The following is a 17,974-nucleotide window of genomic DNA, read 5'->3' on the forward strand; positions in this document are numbered from 1 at the left end:
GCCCTAGCTATTAAAATCACATATCTAAAAGCAGCAGCTTATGGACTAGTGGCTTCATATTATCATCATCTAGCAAGAGCCAGGAATTTGTATTGAGTGACTTCGTTCCTATAGCCCCGATTGAGTGACTTCGCTCCTACAGCAAACGCAGCTTACATTACGGCGGTACTGAACATCGAGTAATAAGCGGGACTAGGCAGGCTACCCTTATTACGAATTTGCATTTTGCTGCTACAATCTATGCTATAGTTGAGCGACTTTGATACGACCTCGGCACACTTCTTTGATATAGCTGCGCAGAGATGTAGCCTTGAACGCTAGCGTTTGGGACAGATGTGATGTCAGTGATCTGAAATGTTATAGCCCGCAGTGGCATAGCGTTTTAGGAGATAAATTATAGCATAGACATAGGTTTAGCTATAGATTTAATTCACTGTCGGAAAAGCATCAGTGCACTAGCTATTAAAATGACATATCTAAAAGCAGCAGCTTATGGACTTGTAAAATCGGCATAATGCAAATCACATATCTAAAAGCAGCAGCTTATGGACTAGTGGCTTCATATTATCATCATCTAGCAAGAGCCAGGAATTTGTATTGAGCGACTTCATTCCTATAGCCCCGGCAAACGCCCCCCTCCTCCTTATGCTATCGTGATCAATTATGACGAAGCTCGAAAAATCGGAAGTCACTGGATATGCATTTACGCGGATGAGGATGAGACACATTTTCACGATAGCTTTGGCTTAATGCCGCTGAAATACGAGATTGCCTGCTTTATAGAACCAGAAAATTATACCTGCTCCATAAAGCGTCTGCAGCACAAACGTTCCAGAGCTTGCGGTCGTCATTGTCTAAGCTTCATCGTCCATAAGGCGCGCGGATGGAGTACGGAACGTTATTTAAATTCCTTTGGCGAAGATCACCGCAAGAATGATTCGATCGTACGACGCTTCGTCAAGGAGCTGAAGCAAGAAAATGAAATTGTATAAATGTATATGCGAATAAAATCAATAGTTTCAAAGTTTGCTTAGTACGTTTAAGGGTGATATTCGCTACGTTCATTATAGCAATCATCTCAAAGTAGTAGACTCTAAATCAGCAGTAGCGACTTGCTTTCGGTTCGGTGATAGTGGCTACATATTACCATCATCTAGCAAGAAACAGGAATTTGTATTGAGTGACTTCGCTCCTACAGCAAACGCAACTTACATTACGGCGTTACTGTACATCGAGTAATAAGCGGGACTAGGCAGGCTACCCTTAATACGAATTTGCATTTTGCTGGTACAATCTATGCTATAGTTGAGCGACTTTGATACGACCTCGGCACACTTCTTTGATATAGCTGCGCAAAGATGTAGCCTTGAACGCTAGCGTCTGGGACAGATGTGATGTCAGTGATCTGAAATGTTATAGTCCGCAGTGGCATAGCGTTTTAGGAGATAAATTATAGCATAGACATATGTTTAGCTATAGATTTAATTCACTGTCGGAAAAGCATCAGTGCACTAGCTATTAAAATCACATATCTAAAAGCAGCAGCTTATGGACTTGTAAAATCGGCATAATGCAAATCACATATCTAAAAGCAGCAGCTTATGGACTAGTGGCTTCATATTATCATCATCTAGCAAGAGCCAGGAATTTGTATTGAGTGACTTCGTTCCTATAGCCCTGACAAACGCAGCTTACATTAATACGGCGTTACTGAACATCGAGTAATAAGCGAAGCTAGCCAGGCTACACTTAATACGAATTTGCATTTTGCGGGCACAATCTATGCTATAGTTGAGCGAGTTGAAATGATACGACCTCGGCACACTTCTTCGATATAGATATAGCTGCGCAAAGATGTAGCCTTGAACGCTAGCGTCTGGAACAGATGTGATGTCAGTGATCTGAAATGTTATAGCTTCAACCCGCAGTGGCATAGCGTTTTAAAATGGGAGATAAATTATAGCATAGACATAGGTTTAGCTATAGATTTAATTCACTATCGGAAAAGCATCAGTGCACTAGCTATTAAAATCACATATCTAAAAGCAGCAGCTTATGGACTTGTAAAATCGGCATAATCTCAGTAGTTAGATGCTTGCTACAACTCGCAATTTATCAACTTTAGGTCGTGAGTAAAGCAAGAATTCATAGACTAACATCCATCTCAAATCCGAAGTGCATACCCGCGTAATTATAACCAAATTTAGTGCGAATCTATACGGAAATGTAGCCTAATCACCTGCGTCATTAGGTGAAGTGCATAGCGCGATAGTTGTGATAAATGCGAAATTTTCCGAGCGTAAATTGCGTATATGCGATGTCGGCGTTTTGATCTGAAATGAAATGAGCGAATTTAAATATAGGTGATAAACTATTGCTCTAGCTAATTATTATAACCACACCGAGATTCGAGTAATAAGCGAGCCTAGATAGTCTACCTTTAACAGAAAACTTGCGTATACATTCGAATTTGTGCGACTTCGGCTATATTGCCGGTTAACATTATAGCCGCGCGCAGGACTCCCCATTACGTTAGCTATTGGAGAAATCTCAACGTAAATCAATCTGCGTTCACAATTCGCGTAAGCTAATGCTGCATCGAGAAATTATAGCTAAATTGAGTTTAAATTGACACGAAAATACATTGGTCTTACCTCGTCTGCGATACCTGCATCCCTGCGCACATGGCAATACTTGTAATAGAAATGTGAAGTTTTCAGAATGCGAATTGCTTTACGTCGGAACTAAACATTCTAATTCGTAACGCCAGCGCGGCGTTTTCTTGGAAACGCAACTATATTTAGAATGTTCTAATTCCCATTATCGATGTGGCCCGACTTTTTGGAATCGCAACTATATTTAGAATGTTCTAATTCATATTGTCGATGTGACCCGACTTCTTTGAATCGTAAGCAACTGTATTCGTGGCACATTTACACGCGTCAATTTCTTGGAATAGTATTCGGCAATATGCGCGGCGCATGAGCTTTGCGTGATCGTAGGCCTTTATGGTTGCGATATCTGTATTATCAAGTTGCATTTGAAGAATTCCACAAAATCATTGACTAATTAATGATGACACAGATGACACACGAACATAGTCTTACATTTATGTGTAATAACTCGAAAAAGGTGTTGTCTCGGAATTTAAGAGAGAATCGGCGGTTATATTCTCAAAACAGCTCAATACGGCTAGTTTGCTCAATAGCCTGGTGGTGAGCGACGTGACATTATACCCATCCAAACCAGGTTCGATTCTAGCTAAGGTAAGTTTTGACGTGGCAATGAGTGACATAGGTGCAGCAATCGACATCGCGCTGGTTGACGGGGTGCTGCGTGTCATATAGATGCGGCAATCAATGCGGTGATGATGTGGCAATGGATGATGTGGCACTATAGGCGTGGCGCTTGATGATGTGGCGCAGATGACGTAGCAGATGATGTGGCAAAGGGTGGATGATGTGCCAAGGGGTGTGCTATAGCTGCGGCAATGGGTGGATGATGTGACAGTGTAGGCGTGGCAATTAAGGCGACGTGGCCTTCTGTGATTGGTGCGTACCAATTTGACCAAACCCTAGTACTGGCAGTATATGAAAGCGTAAAGACCTGCGCTAGATTTGATATTAAAATTCACCTCGGTTATAGCAATTTCGAGTCCTTTTTGAACCACAGCGCGAGGTAATTCGTATATAGGGCCCTTACCCCGCCAAGTCTGATACGCCATCTCGTAAATGGAGCGTCAACTCGATGTCGCTTGACTTTAGGCTTCTACCCAGGGAATCTCTGAGGCTGCTTCGTATATCACGAAAGCTTTGTACATCTGCTGGGACATAAAGCGGTTTTCGAACTGTTACGTGCTGTCTGGTTAGCTCCGGAGTCGTGACGGGTACGATTCGCAGCAATCGCGACATATAGTCGCCTACAGGCAGATGACGTATGACATCGCAATACACAAATATATATTGAGTTTTTCCTATAGGGGCCACGGGTGCGCTGTCAAACGCGATCTGTTCGACTCTGCGTAATTCCACGGGGATCTCTCCGCCGTCTGCAATGATATCGTCTACTTCGAATCTCTGATGTGCTCGAATCGTGCGTTGGTTCGTAATAGTCGCATAGGATCCGGATGTCGATCTCATCTGAAAATATGAATCGGGTGGGAACCTCTCGCATACCAATCTGTTTTGACTCGGCGTGAAATACCAGTAAAATGCGCCAAGCTCTTGGCTGATACGTTCCATTAAATCGTCGACGTTTTCGAAATTACCGGTAGGCAGTTCGTAGATTTCAGAGACTCGTTTGAGGATTACGTTATAAAACCGAAGTGCTTCAATACGCTCCGTTATCTGTATTCTTTCTTGAAAATCATGGATGAAATTAAATTCGACTAAAGCAATTTCCTTGTTTTGCGAGTCTATTTTAATCGGTAGCTCGGTTAGGAAATCGGGGCCGGATCCGGAGACCGTGATATAACTCATCATAGAGCATTGACGGCGACGCGTCGAATCTGGAGAGTTATGCTCACTAGGGCTGTTCTGAAAGCGATCGGGTTATTATCTCTATCCCGCAGATACACATGGATATTTCTAATATTGTTTCTGGCTATCGGGAAAAAGTATGGCTTTTCGTAAAGACAGCATTGGATTTTGCCTTCTTCGCTGGTAACAGGTATACTTCTCAGCAGCGGTAGCATTTTACCTCCGACTACACGAGGTCTAATCAGATCGGTGTAGATATATATTGTGTCTACATCCTTCACGATCGGGTTGGGGCGAATCATGAATTCCATCGGTCGTTGTTTCTTGAGAACGTGATGTTCTATAGCGAAATAGCGTGGAAAAGTGTCTTGGATAGACACCAAACGCGGACCTGGACCAGGTAACTTCTTCGCCCAGATATACGGGTCGTCGGATGAAGCTAATCTACTCTTCAAATAAACGAAGCTTAATCCGATTACACCGCCCGTGTAATATTTGAGTACGATTTCCTTCTCGTAGCGTAGCCGAAATTGTTCAAGCATATCCTTAACGCTGCGATAGTCTCCAGGAGGTATATAGTATACGTATCTGGTGCCATTATCGGTAAATTCGACACCAGTCCGTTTCCTGTCGATTGTGAACGTAGGCTGGAACGAAACCGGAAGCATAGCTTCAACAAGACCAGCCTCGTATCGCTCGATATCATAATTTAATTCCGAAAACAGCTGTATTTGGTAGTCCGTGGGGGTGTTGGATTCGAATATGCTCATTGAAGCGTTAGACGGTAGAACGATTAGTGACATTTTCGTTTGAAGTTTGCAGACAAAATAGAGTCGACAACGAGGAGATATGTGCCTCGTTTCGAGTAAGTAAATTGTATAAAGACACAACCGCTGCGCCCAGCAATACGGTTAGCTGTATAAAGTATACCAGAGACCTTATCGTAGTCCCAGACGTCCCCCGCGGCGATCTATCTATGGCTGTCTATTCACCACGATAATAGCTTCTGTATTTATACAAATCCTGCTACATACGAATCCATCGAAGCCGGGTATCCTAGCCAGCGAACGAGATATCTCCGCTTGCGACCGCGCCCGATCACTTTCTGAATAGATTCGACGCGATAAATATCATCTTTCTTTTCTACGGCTTGTAACTCGGATGGATAAAATGTGCCTCGAATCATCTGATCGGCATAGTCTTTGATCTTATACGTCACGGGATTCCCCCATCTAGAACTATGGACGTAAAATATCTCACGAGACCATGAACCGTTAGTCCCCTTGGCGAGACAAGCAAAGACACGATTACAAAAATATTAAAGATCCAGCGGTTGTGTGATGATACCGCCGGCCATAACCTTGCGTTTACAATAGAAAAAACTTAAAGCATCTCGAAATTGTTCATAAGTGAATATAACTGTGTTTTTTCTGACGAAGCCGGAATTAACACCGCCGGCAGAAGCTCTATCGAACAGTACTTTACGATAGACATCGGCTGTCAAGCGATTTGCCTTGGATAAACCTTTTGAAGACGATTTTTGATCGCTACAATAATAGGTTTTTGCAGACAGGCCGATGAAAAGCTTGGATTGTGCTTCGATTTTGAACAGGCCAGGGGTCCGCTGATCAAATCGATTTCGAGAGACGCAACACGGCCGCGTCTCGTTAAACGAGAGAGGATTCGAGAGAAATTCCTGTCGATGATTGTCGCACGCGATAGCCGGGAAGTATTTATGGAAATTTCCGAAAAATTGCTTTGCTAATTCTGGTTTTACAACTTTCATTAGGCTATCAGATAGGCAAGAAAAATAAATCGAATCAGTATCAGAATAATGGAATCCTATAGATCGCGGAATAATACACTTGGCAAGGTATGTATACCAAAAATCTAACATAACCTCCTTGGCCCGACCGTATATTACGTATCCAATATGATTAGGGTGTTTCCAGACGTGTTTGCGTGGCTTCATTGCGACTTCAAATATACCAGATGTTAATCCGATCATCGATTTAAACCTGGGATTAGCTACCAAAGACCTGGCTTTCTGTTCGCGAACGATTTTTATCTGAGAATATCGAGAAGGATTCGATATCGTATATCCAATGGCGGAATTGGCTAGATTCTTATAGAAATCACCGATAGGCTTCTGAGAAGGATCTTGATCTGCCCGTCTCCTCGCAGCAGCGACACTCTCCACAAACGGCTTGAAGCATTCGACAGGTTGAAATTCTAATGCTTGATAGACTTTCGTAATGATTAAACCGTGTTGTAGGTACCATTTCAAAAGGCTTGATACAATGAGCGTTTTCGTAGCCTGACACGTCGCTATCAAATATTTCTGCGGCCGTTTTAGAAATCCATTCTGCTCGGCGAACTCCCGCATATAAGGACCGATATCATCGCGTGATACGTAAGCGTGCCTGAATAGAGGACAATATTCGCTGAAATACTCCTTCAAATGTTGCGGTACGTGTATATCAACTTCCACAGCGCCATAGAATTCGTCATTTACGACTTTTTCTATAAGCCTAGATCTCGACAGAGTTCGAGATTTAACCATTGTGCTCTTGTCTGCAGATCGGATTATAGCCGCAATATCCGAACGCTGACGCATTACCCGCCAATCACACTCCGTTATGTATATCAAACGATAGCCTACTTGCCTGATGTAGGCCAATTTTTTACGCGTAGCCTCTGCCTTGGCATCGCGATCTGGACTATTTCCAAGAGGACAAACACAAGAATGTACCCTACACCCTAGAAATTCTAGTGCAACTGGTCCTTCCGGCGACCTGTAGTAACCGTCAATCGGTATAGATTTTTTTCCAATACGATGTTCCGGTCTGTTAAATTGGTGTTTTATGTGGACACCCAGTGAATGAGACATATAGTTTAACCATTCGAGGGCCATATATCCGTAAATCGGCCCCGTCTTTGTCTTCGTGAATTGACTGAAATCTGCGTTTGGAGACCATAACACGGCGTGGCCACTTGGAAGTTTTCCTGAAAGTACGAACGGGTAGAGTGCGTTGCAATCGATACCTATCACAGATTCGACCAATAGGGCGTCGTCCTGATATATATGCTCGCGTATTTTCGTCACTCCAGCTTCGGCGTAACGCTGACCGACCACCGCTAATCCTCCGCGCAGGTTATCACGAATCAAAGTGTGAATATGGCTATATTGCTTATTCAGGAGTGTAAACAATGGCGGTATACTATTGAATAGTAAACGATTGGCTAAAGACGGGAGAGAGATACCGTCTTTAGAGATGTCGACTCCTTTCGAGGCGAACAGCTGTTTTTGTTTATTCAAAGCCTCCAGTAAAGGACCTACATCGAGTTTTATATAGAATGTTAACCAGTCCTTGAAGCTGCGCATGTGATGTTCATCCCAAATTGAAACGCACCAGCTATACTGTTCGTCGGTGATATTAGATCGATTCAGCTTATTGTAAAAATGTTTCTTTTCAGGGAGATATCCCACATCCAAAAGTGATAATTCCCTGAACCAATTGTATGGGAAATAAGCCTTATTTCCTGATGTACAGTTATAACTTCGTACGTACGATTCGTAGCTTGTGCCAGCCGGTTGGTACAATATCACGTCCAGAAATCGGAAACGATTAGTGGTAATACACATATACGCAGAGTCTCTCTTTATGACGTTAATCTCGTCGCCCAAGTATTTTACGAGATAAGGCATAATCAAAGGCAAATCGTAGCGTGATCCGTTGTAAGCAAATACGGGAAGTTGTTTTAAATACGACAAAAACGTTGTTTTATCCTGGTGACGGGATTCGCACGTTTACAATCCGGCTCAGCTTTATCCATTTCAAACTCGATGTAATCTAGTCGATCGAGTGCATATTGAAACTATCGAGACAATGAATCGAAGCATAGACTTTGAATATTCTCAAATTCCGTTATCATACTCGCGATCATTATTTCAGGATCGCCGTCTGAGATTATTACCCGTGGTTCTTCGAATCCTGGGTAGTTGCTTGCGTAGGCGACTGCAACGGGTATGTGTCGGTCGACATATTTGACTCTCGCCGTGTCTTGAGGGGTCGAACCTTTTTCTAGTATTCTCTCAAAATCAAACACTAAATTATAAGGATATATGCGTAAATCTTGTGGGACATTAATACCCAAGTCATCTAGCTCTTCGAAGATGGTCAAGGCTGGTTTGAATATCCCGCCGGTGTAGTGATTTATTGACATCGTCGAACAGGTGTGTCGATCTAGGTAATGTTTCTGGCTGTACAAATTCCCGCAGCTTCCACAGGCATAATTTTTACAGTACAATGATATATTTACAATAAGGCTGAAGTGATTTTTCTCGAGGTGGAGATGAATCTTTTTCGCTGTATCGCGACCACCGCATCGCAACAAATATCCGACACCTTCCTTTAGAGCAGTGGTTCCCAAACGGTGGGGAATTCCCCACAGGTGGGGAATTCAATGATTTCAGGTGGGGAATAGACGCATTTGTTCAAAATTATATACAGGACAGTCTACATATTCACGCAGACACATGCGCAATTACCGTTACCAGTTAACTGCTCTGGAATGTATGTGTCCAATATTATATTGCGTGTTGCTCACAAAACCTCATTTTCAACTCTTGATGGCCAATCATGGCGTCACAAACGCATCCAGCACGACTAATTTGACGTGAAATAACGCTCTCGCGAAATTTTGAGCGTTACTGGTATCGGGTCACAATACGTTTTATGTTCCAGTTAAAGGCGATTGTCTTGCGTACTGGTGTGGTTGTGTGTCTTGTGAAGTCAAACCAGCAGACAGCTGTTCTGTGATGACAAAATTTCACGGTAGTAGGGAGCAGGGACCGTAACTGCCGTACTCCAACCCCCCAATTGGGGGGGGGGGGCGAGCTCGAAGAGGCCAAAAATTATTTCGTGAATCAACATAAATTTAAGTATTTTTTTGAAAATTCATGCCACTTTATCACAAATTTTTCGCGCTGGGTGCGCGATATAATATCGCTGAATATCTGATTATTCGGTACTCTTCCCCCACGAATATACGTAGAATTTATAGAAATGGAGACTTCGGCGTCGGCCATTACTGCGCCACAACACACCAAGGCCATGTAACATGCAACTCCGAGAAGTGTGCCAAAACGATCAGCAGCGAGAAGACCTTGGCCGAGAAGGAATGGCATTGTGGTAACCGAAAACTTCGATCTATGTAGGCCTACAATATACATATGTGTTTAATTGTCCATATGCGGCTAAATGGCTGGCGCCGAATGTTCCTGTCCTGGCGATCTGAACCCCACAGGGCAAATGCCATTCTACAGGGAAAAATTATTTGCCAGTAAAGCAATACCAATTTGAAATCGTGTGTGCTTTTTAGTTTGGGCGATTTCCATATCTTTTGACATAGCAGAAGAGGTCACGAAATAGTATAATGTAATGAAGTCAATATACCAACGGGTCCACCGGAAAATGTTTGATTTTTATTTAGGGATCCTACCTTTTCCAGCACACCTCACTCAGCTCTACCGGTAAATCTGATTAGGTGAGCAGAGAGAAGATAAAAAATTGATAACAAAATATATGCAATTCTCGATCATATTTACCGATTCAAACACGAACTATATAAATTTTTCGCGCTTCGCACGTTTAGTCCAAATAAGGCGACGCACTAAACATATACCCAATGTAGCTGATAAGTAGTGAGAAAAAAGCGTAAAGGCTCAGCGGGGATGAGGGGGTTCTGGGGTGCTAAGCCCCCCAAAAGTTAGGTTTATCACCCCTGTGGGGGCCCTCACCCCTGTGGGGGCCCTCACCCCTGTGGGGCCCAAGATCAACGTTTTTTTGGCGGGGCTGACGAAGTGCTGTTACGGTCCTTGTGGGGAATGAAGGCTCGGAATAAATCTGAAGTGGGGAATGAAGACAAAAAGGTTGGGAACCACTGCTTTAGAGTATAGACCGATATCGAAATATTAAAACTTGATTCTATGTTCTCTAGATCAGACATGGCGACACCTAAGTCAGGTCTAGGATATATCAAAGAATATTGCGATACCAATGATAGTGTTTTTGTCTGCAGTTCGTTGTCGGTGTAATTCATGTCACATAGCACCACCGCTATAGCGCGAAATGCACAAAAATTATCGTCGTACGGCTGACCGCGTCTGTTTTTTAATAAAGTTAAAATATGTCGCGACGTCAGCGCTGTGTGTGATATCGTTGTCGACGGACAACCGATTAATCGAATGTTGGATTTGTATACATATACCGTTACATTAGTGACTGCAAGAACGACGCTTTTTGTGTCTTGTCGCTGAAAGCGTGCACTCTCAAAGCCAGACGATGGATCCATGTCTTGAATAAATCCCACGAAATCGGTACGATTTGATATCATCCGAGGCGTGTCCAATACTGCCCCCACATTCTCAGACGGATGAAAATATCGGGTTTGATCCGTCTCGACGTTGTGTAATATAAAGCCGAAACTATAATTAATTCTAAAAGCGCTATGCTGCGAATCGAAGATTTTCTCCACATCTGATATGACATCATTCGGAGTACGATTGAATATCCGGAAATTGTATAGCGTTCGAGATTGATGTGGGTGTAATGTCGACGTGCGAATTGATCCCCAGTAATCCTGTATCGTCGTTGCTAAATCCGCCGATAATCCTGTGATATCTGGTTGATCTATGTCAGATACTAATCTAACGAGATTTCGTCGCCTAGCCATTGCTGAGAAAACACATAAAAGACATACATACATTCAATAAACAGACAGATATATATTATTCGAACGAATCGTACTGTGAATCTATTTAGCCGGACGTGTTGACTGTAGGAGTGTAATATTGAATCGTAGATCGTACGGCGCTCATTTCCCGCAGGTATGTTGTCTTTGCTCGCTTGATACGATCAAACGCCATCGCCATGCGTAGTTTTTGATTAGGGTCTCGCGCAATGATGTCCTCGATTTCCGATTGAATTCGTTCGAAATCCTGTTTAAATCTATCGGGGTCAGGGAATGGGAATTTCGACAGCACATCGTCAACTTCACCGAGTATCGAAAATAGACTCTCGGTAGGGTTAACCATGATCGCGTCAATTACGGTCATTCTAATATGATCGAAGGCTTGCTTGCCGTATTTTTACTGTCGGGGTTTTCCTGTAGCGTCCGTGATATCCTCGTCGGTAGAACTGATATCTTCAAAAATATTCGATAGATCGGACATAGTAGTATTTCCAATAGAAGTATAGTATTTTATGGTCGACCGCGCAGCGGACATTTCACGTAGACATATTTTTTTCGCACGCTTGGAGCGATCTAGCGGTATCGCGAAGCGGAGTTTCTGAGAAGGATCTTTCATAAACATATCGCCGATTTCCGATTCAATTCGTACGAAATCGGCAATAAATATCTCAGGGTCGGGGAAAGGGTGTTTTGATAAGATATCGTCGATTTCGCCTAGCGCTGAGAATATAGGCTCGGTAGGGCTGACTTTGATTGCCTCAATCAGAGTCATTTTAAAATGCTCGATGGTTTGCCTGCAGTATTTTCGCTTCCGCGGTTTCGTTGTCGTCTCTATATTATCATCCTCCCCGGAGCTAGCATCCTCGGCGATGTTCGTCGGAGCGCGGATAGTATCATTTTCAGTCATCATGATAATTTACAATACACATCGAGCTGACCACGAGCGTGCTTTTTATCCTCCGAGCACAGACCTTTTTCACTCGCCGTGTTTCTGCCTCCTCTCTCTCCCTTGAATATAAATATTAGACTGATTTCCTATCTGATATCATAAACCGTCTTCTTTCGAGTATAAAAAATCGAATAACGAGAACATGGCCGGTATTAATCCGTATGTAATTTCCGCACCAAAAAGAAAATTGGATTCGTTTTTGAAGCGAACCAACGCATCCGATATTAAGAACTTCGATCGCTTGGAATTACTCTGCGATGGGACAGTTAATTTTGATAGCAGAATACAACTTGCTTCGACTACAAGGCGCGGACCGAAAATGATGTATATGAAGGTCATGCTCACCGATGGCACCAAATCTGTTTCCGGGGTTGTCTTCAACGGAAAATTGTTTGAATCTATTGAAGCTGGGTATAGGAAAGGTCATACTCTGAGAATCCGCAACATCAAAGTTTCAAAAGATTCCAGAACGGATTCCCCGTCGCTTATCATCGGTTATTATTCCAGCGTCGAGAAATCAGATACACGCTTGACTGCACCGGAAGTGATGGTGTTTCAATATGCTTCTGGTAAAGATATCGAGAAAGGTGTATTCGACGACAAAGTCGTAAATCTCCGAGGAGTCTGTATATCTGCAGATTTCGAGTCTTTCTCGTCAATAAAATCCAACAGACATCTATACACATACTGTATGCTAAACAACGATGTAGCGATTGCCTTGAAACACTGGAGTGTCGCACCTCTTTTTGAGGTTGACCAATACTATGACGTGACACATCTTAAAGTCCAAATTCGAGATGGTAAGCGGGAGTTGTTTCTCCAGGATTATACACGAATATCAAAGGAATGAATGCACATCGATATTTATGGAACACTTTCATCGTGAAATATATATATACGGTTTATTGTCGTGGAAATATTATATGTTTTTGTCGTGGTATATGCAATAAAAGTATATTCAGATGGATCTGTTTTGTGATTGAATTTTGAAACTCAGCAGCGAGTAACTGTAATATGCAGCATCGTGAGATGTTTCGAACGACACCCATTATGCAACCTACACACAACGGAAATTATACTTCACGCTATTCTAGAATCGTCGTATCAATCGACCAACACGAATCACGAATCCTCATTTATGCAGAGCTACTATCACCATACGTGATTAAAAACTCATTCATCACATACCCGCAAACGACAATTATCACACACGCTTACCCTGAATCAGGTCAGATATGTCACGATACAGGCGAGCTCAAATCATACAAAAAACGATTCTGATTCAATAACGGATACTCCACACAACCTATGACCATACTCGATTGAACCGGGGATCATCGATTGAGAGACACAAGCGAAGTAATGTACCACCCGAGTTTTAAAATATGACTCGCAGCAAGGAGGCATCCGAATCCAACATTTCTTTGAACCCAATCGCTCCACGCCTGACTGATAGTTAATAGCCTTGATATTACTCGCCTGACAATAAAATTATATTCACCGCAAACGAGTTTTGATACACAGATAGCAACCGTACTCAATTCCAGAAAGCGCGACACGATAGGTCAGCCGGGTTTTGAAATCAACAGACAGAACCAGTTATCAATCCACTCATAAATAACAAGTCACGCTACAACCGCGAAAATTACGTCAGAAATATTACACCAAACTCATTTCAATCGGAAATCAGACAGCCACATATCGATCAGATCGCTTGCAGCAATCCGTCACGCGGGGAACTACCCTCTGCATTTCTGCAAAATGCGTAAGTCCGTTATCCTTTGTTTCTTTATTTTATTGGAGAATTTAGTTTCCTTAAGTTAAAACCTTGCATGCGGCTATATCCACCATTTCTCTACTACTGACGTGAACATTTGAAGAATTGAACGATGGGGAATTTTTGAAACGATACCTTATAAAAAGCCCGTCAGCGAAATTTCGGATATACAATAAAAGGGGACGAAGTATTTGTTATCAGTAGGTCGATTTTTTTTACATGTTAAAAAAAAGTCAAAAGTGGATCAAAATTGTAGCGTTAGGTTGAGAAATGTCAAAATTGTTTACAAAGTTATAACTTTTTGGCAACCTCCATTACGTTTTTATCGTAGATTTTGCACTGTTGGTGAACTTATCATTTGGCATTTTACAGCTTGTAGGCCAACCGTTGTAGACGGCTTATTGTCTGGTCATTGTATGAATCAAACATTCTAATGAAACAAATTGGTTGACATGGTGTTATGCTCAACTTACCGCAGTATCCCAACTGAAGCAAGACAGCGTGGTTCTTATATCAAGCAGCGCATAATGAAAAATTGTGATGTAGACACCATTGCCAGAATAAAGCAACATGGTTTGTCACCAGCAGTGTACCCACAACTTCAGTGCTGTCAGCCAACAACTGCTGCTGCTGTTGAACGTACTTTCTAAATTCTTGGCATGCTACTTGGTAAGCAGGGCTTTGGAGCAGTCGTAAATTTTAAACTGTTCCAGCTCCGGAGCTCTCTTCTATCATAAATTAGCTCCGGAATTCATTAATACCACTGCTCCAGCTCCAGCTCCGACTCCGGCAACTATAGTTCGGTTGTAGCCATCGCAAGGAACCATCATTTTGTGGGGTATGCAAAGTATTGTAACGTGATAATTACTTCTTGTCGTCTGTCGATGACATCATATCCACACGAGAACTCAATTTACTCGGTGCCGTTGCAAGTACACTAGGGTTGTTAAAAATAAAACTTTCGTTTTCCAAATTTCACTCGCTTAGTGATACAATTGTCAGGATGCCTAAAAAATGCTACACACCAAATTTGGGTCAATTAAGACCAGTAACGGCCGTGCAATCTTAAATTGAAATTTCGGCCATTTTTGAATTTATAGTAATTACGGTGAAAAATTTCGACACTTCGATACGACCAATTATCGTGTTCCAGGCATGCCTGAAGGGAAAGTGGTGCTTTTTACACGTGTTTACATCTTGATACTGGGCTGTGATAGAGTTGAGATAATGAAATTGCTAATTAATGAAAAAATAATTTGACGCGGATTTTCCGGAAATAAGTCAATGAAATTGAATTAATCTCGTTAAAAAGATGGGGATATATATTAGCAAGTAAAATAATTTTAAGGCTGAAATCGGGCATCATGAAGAGAAAATGAACAGGCGCACAGGTAAAATACAGCAAAATATATTACCCAGGTTAATATCGATACCCGAAAGTATCTTTTGACGTGCCGATGTAGATTTGACGACGTTTTGGCTGTTTTCTTTACAATGCGTTGAGATATTTGCTTTTCAGGACTCCTATATACCTCACACGAGGCGAATTACGAACGCTGAGGCATTAATTTCGAATTCTAGCAGATCTGCATCATCATAGGCCAAGTACCGTAGTGAACTAGCGCCACCTAATGATGGGATGTTTGAGTCATGTTACCAGATGGTTGATAATAATGATGACATATCTTCCTCATATCAATAATTCTTTTGAACCACTTCATATCATCCTCGGGATTTGGTGGTGAAAAAAGACCCGATGAAAGAAAAAGCACACGCAAGGAATGGAAAGAGTTAGAACGAGCCGCAGCATAAAGATCAACATTGAAAATGAACTGTGACATTGGACACTAGGCCAAAGTGGATGTCAGTTAAGAGACCGCAACTGCGCGTCGTTCGGCATCCCCCATTACATCACATGGTGTCTTATGGCATTGTGTGTGTCTTGAACGGATGAAAATATAACCTCCAGATTATTGATCATTGTCTTTCCATACAATTGTCTTCATTTAGCCTAGTAATAGTAAAATACGACAATGCGATTTATTGCGGAGTGCTGTTATCCGCTAGTTCATTTGCTCTGATTGTGTGAAATTCACACATGTGCGACAAAAGTTATCGCGTCTAGTCTGGGAAATATATTTTACTGCATTTTCATCATCATCATTGGTTTATTAGCAGTTTTATCAGTTCAATACACCACAAAAATGCGATACAATGAATAGACAGGAAGATGTCGAAGCGACTTGGATTTGTCTATGGAATCAGACACCCACCTTGGCCTAGGCGATGTAATGAGGAGGCATGCACACTGAATGAAATTAAAGAAGACAGGATAGAAAAAGAAAGCGACAAGAATAGGGCGGCATGTCATGGGAAGCGAGATCGATAGGTCAGTCGTGGTCCGGTAATCTTGAGGATGGACTGTATTTATTTAATAGTAATTGCTTGTATTTCGACTTGAATGTGGACAGCATGCTCGTCGACTGTCGGATGGCCGGCGGGATACTGTTCCACACATCAGGTCGGGCATATTTTATAGAGCGATGATATTTTCGGATCATATGATATTTGGACGACGTGGACGCGCGTGTGTTGTACTTGTGCGCTTTTGATTCCGAGGTAAAGAAGTCATTGAAATATTCGGGGCAACGACCGCAGTGGAACTGATACATAAACTTGGCGATTTCTAGTTTCCGCATATCTTCTATGTTTAGGAAGCCGAATCTCTTCAGCAGCGACTTGTTGGATGGGCATTTTACCTGCTCGACAATTCATTTTCTCTTATGCTCCCGAATTTCGGTGCAGAAAGGATTCATATGCGATGTATATCACTATTGTTTTCACCGGGCTCTTTCAATGTAGTTCCAGCTTATCAGTGTCATATTCATTTTTCATAGCAATTTCATCATCCAAACTCGAATGCAGGCATTTATAAAGATGTAAACACGTGTATAAAGCATCAGCTTCCCTTCAGACATGCGCCTGGAACACGATATTTAGTCATATATCGTAGTGTCGGAATTTTTCACCGTAAATTCTATAAATTCAGAAATGTTCGAAATTTCAATTCCTGATTGCACGGCCTTTACTGGTCGGAATTGACTGAAATTTGTTGTGTAGCGGTTTTTCAGGCATCCTGACAATTTAATCATGAAGCGATTAAAATTTGGAAAACAAGTTATTTTTGAATAACCCTAATGTTCACATGATACAGTATTAAAACAGTGTCGTGACGATTTTATACTGGTACTGCACTCGTTATAATATCAAGCCATACAGTCCAATTTTGAAATGGCTCGATTTGTTTAAACGTAACTGGAGAAAATGAGCGCATGCCGCGACCTTATCGGCAGAAATCCAATTTTTACCAAATATACCCAATGGCATTGAATTTTGATATTGGTTGGTTGGTCCGTCCGTCCGTCCGTCGTCTATCCAGTTTAGTGGAATATAGAAGGTTCCTCTTCAGACGAATCGACTAAACTCAAAATTATTTCCACTGAGAATCTGGTGGTGCATCAATATTTGAGAACTTAATTCAACGCCGTACCCTTGTACATTGTACAATTCCGTAACTTCAAGTTCGCAAGTGACATTGCATGCGCGACAATTCAAGAATACGAGTGTATCAAGCAGATAAGAATGAGTACACATTATTGATGATTACAAATTGGAAAACGCGCATCCAATTACTAACTGCCCTCTTATATTCAACACCGGGGCAGGGTTCGGACACCGCATTGACGACCTAACATCGCGGCAATTGTATGCGGACTATAATAGCGATCTGGGCAGCTTCGATGCATTTCTCTATTTACGTTCGCAAATCGTTACTGGAGTAAACGATCATGCGCTGGGATGAATTTCAATTTTTAGGCAAAAACGATAACACACTGTCCAATTTGGCGCTATACGATCAGAAAACCATCAGCGGCAAACGTGCATTCGCTCGTCTCTTTCAGAAAGGAGACAATGCTTCTCGCGCCTCTAAATCAACATTTGCAGCAAGGTCAT

General features: G+C 42.1%; 1 long non-coding RNA gene across 1 annotated transcript; it reads right to left on the bottom strand.

Annotated features, from left to right (window-relative positions):
- Positions 1-11,248: 11,248 nt before the first annotated feature.
- LOC145443214 (uncharacterized) lies at positions 11,249-14,048 on the bottom strand. Its single transcript, XR_013916347.1, has 2 exons — positions 12,529-14,048; positions 11,249-12,242 (listed from the first exon to the last, which is right to left on the bottom strand). It is a non-coding gene; the product is annotated as an uncharacterized LOC145443214 (long non-coding RNA).
- Positions 14,049-17,974: the final 3,926 nt, after the last annotated feature.

This window comes from Botryllus schlosseri, chromosome 7, assembly GCF_051294905.1.
Source record: "Botryllus schlosseri isolate E-star chromosome 7, Bs_hap1, whole genome shotgun sequence".
In the NCBI taxonomy this organism is placed as follows: domain Eukaryota; kingdom Metazoa; phylum Chordata; class Ascidiacea; order Stolidobranchia; family Styelidae; genus Botryllus; species Botryllus schlosseri.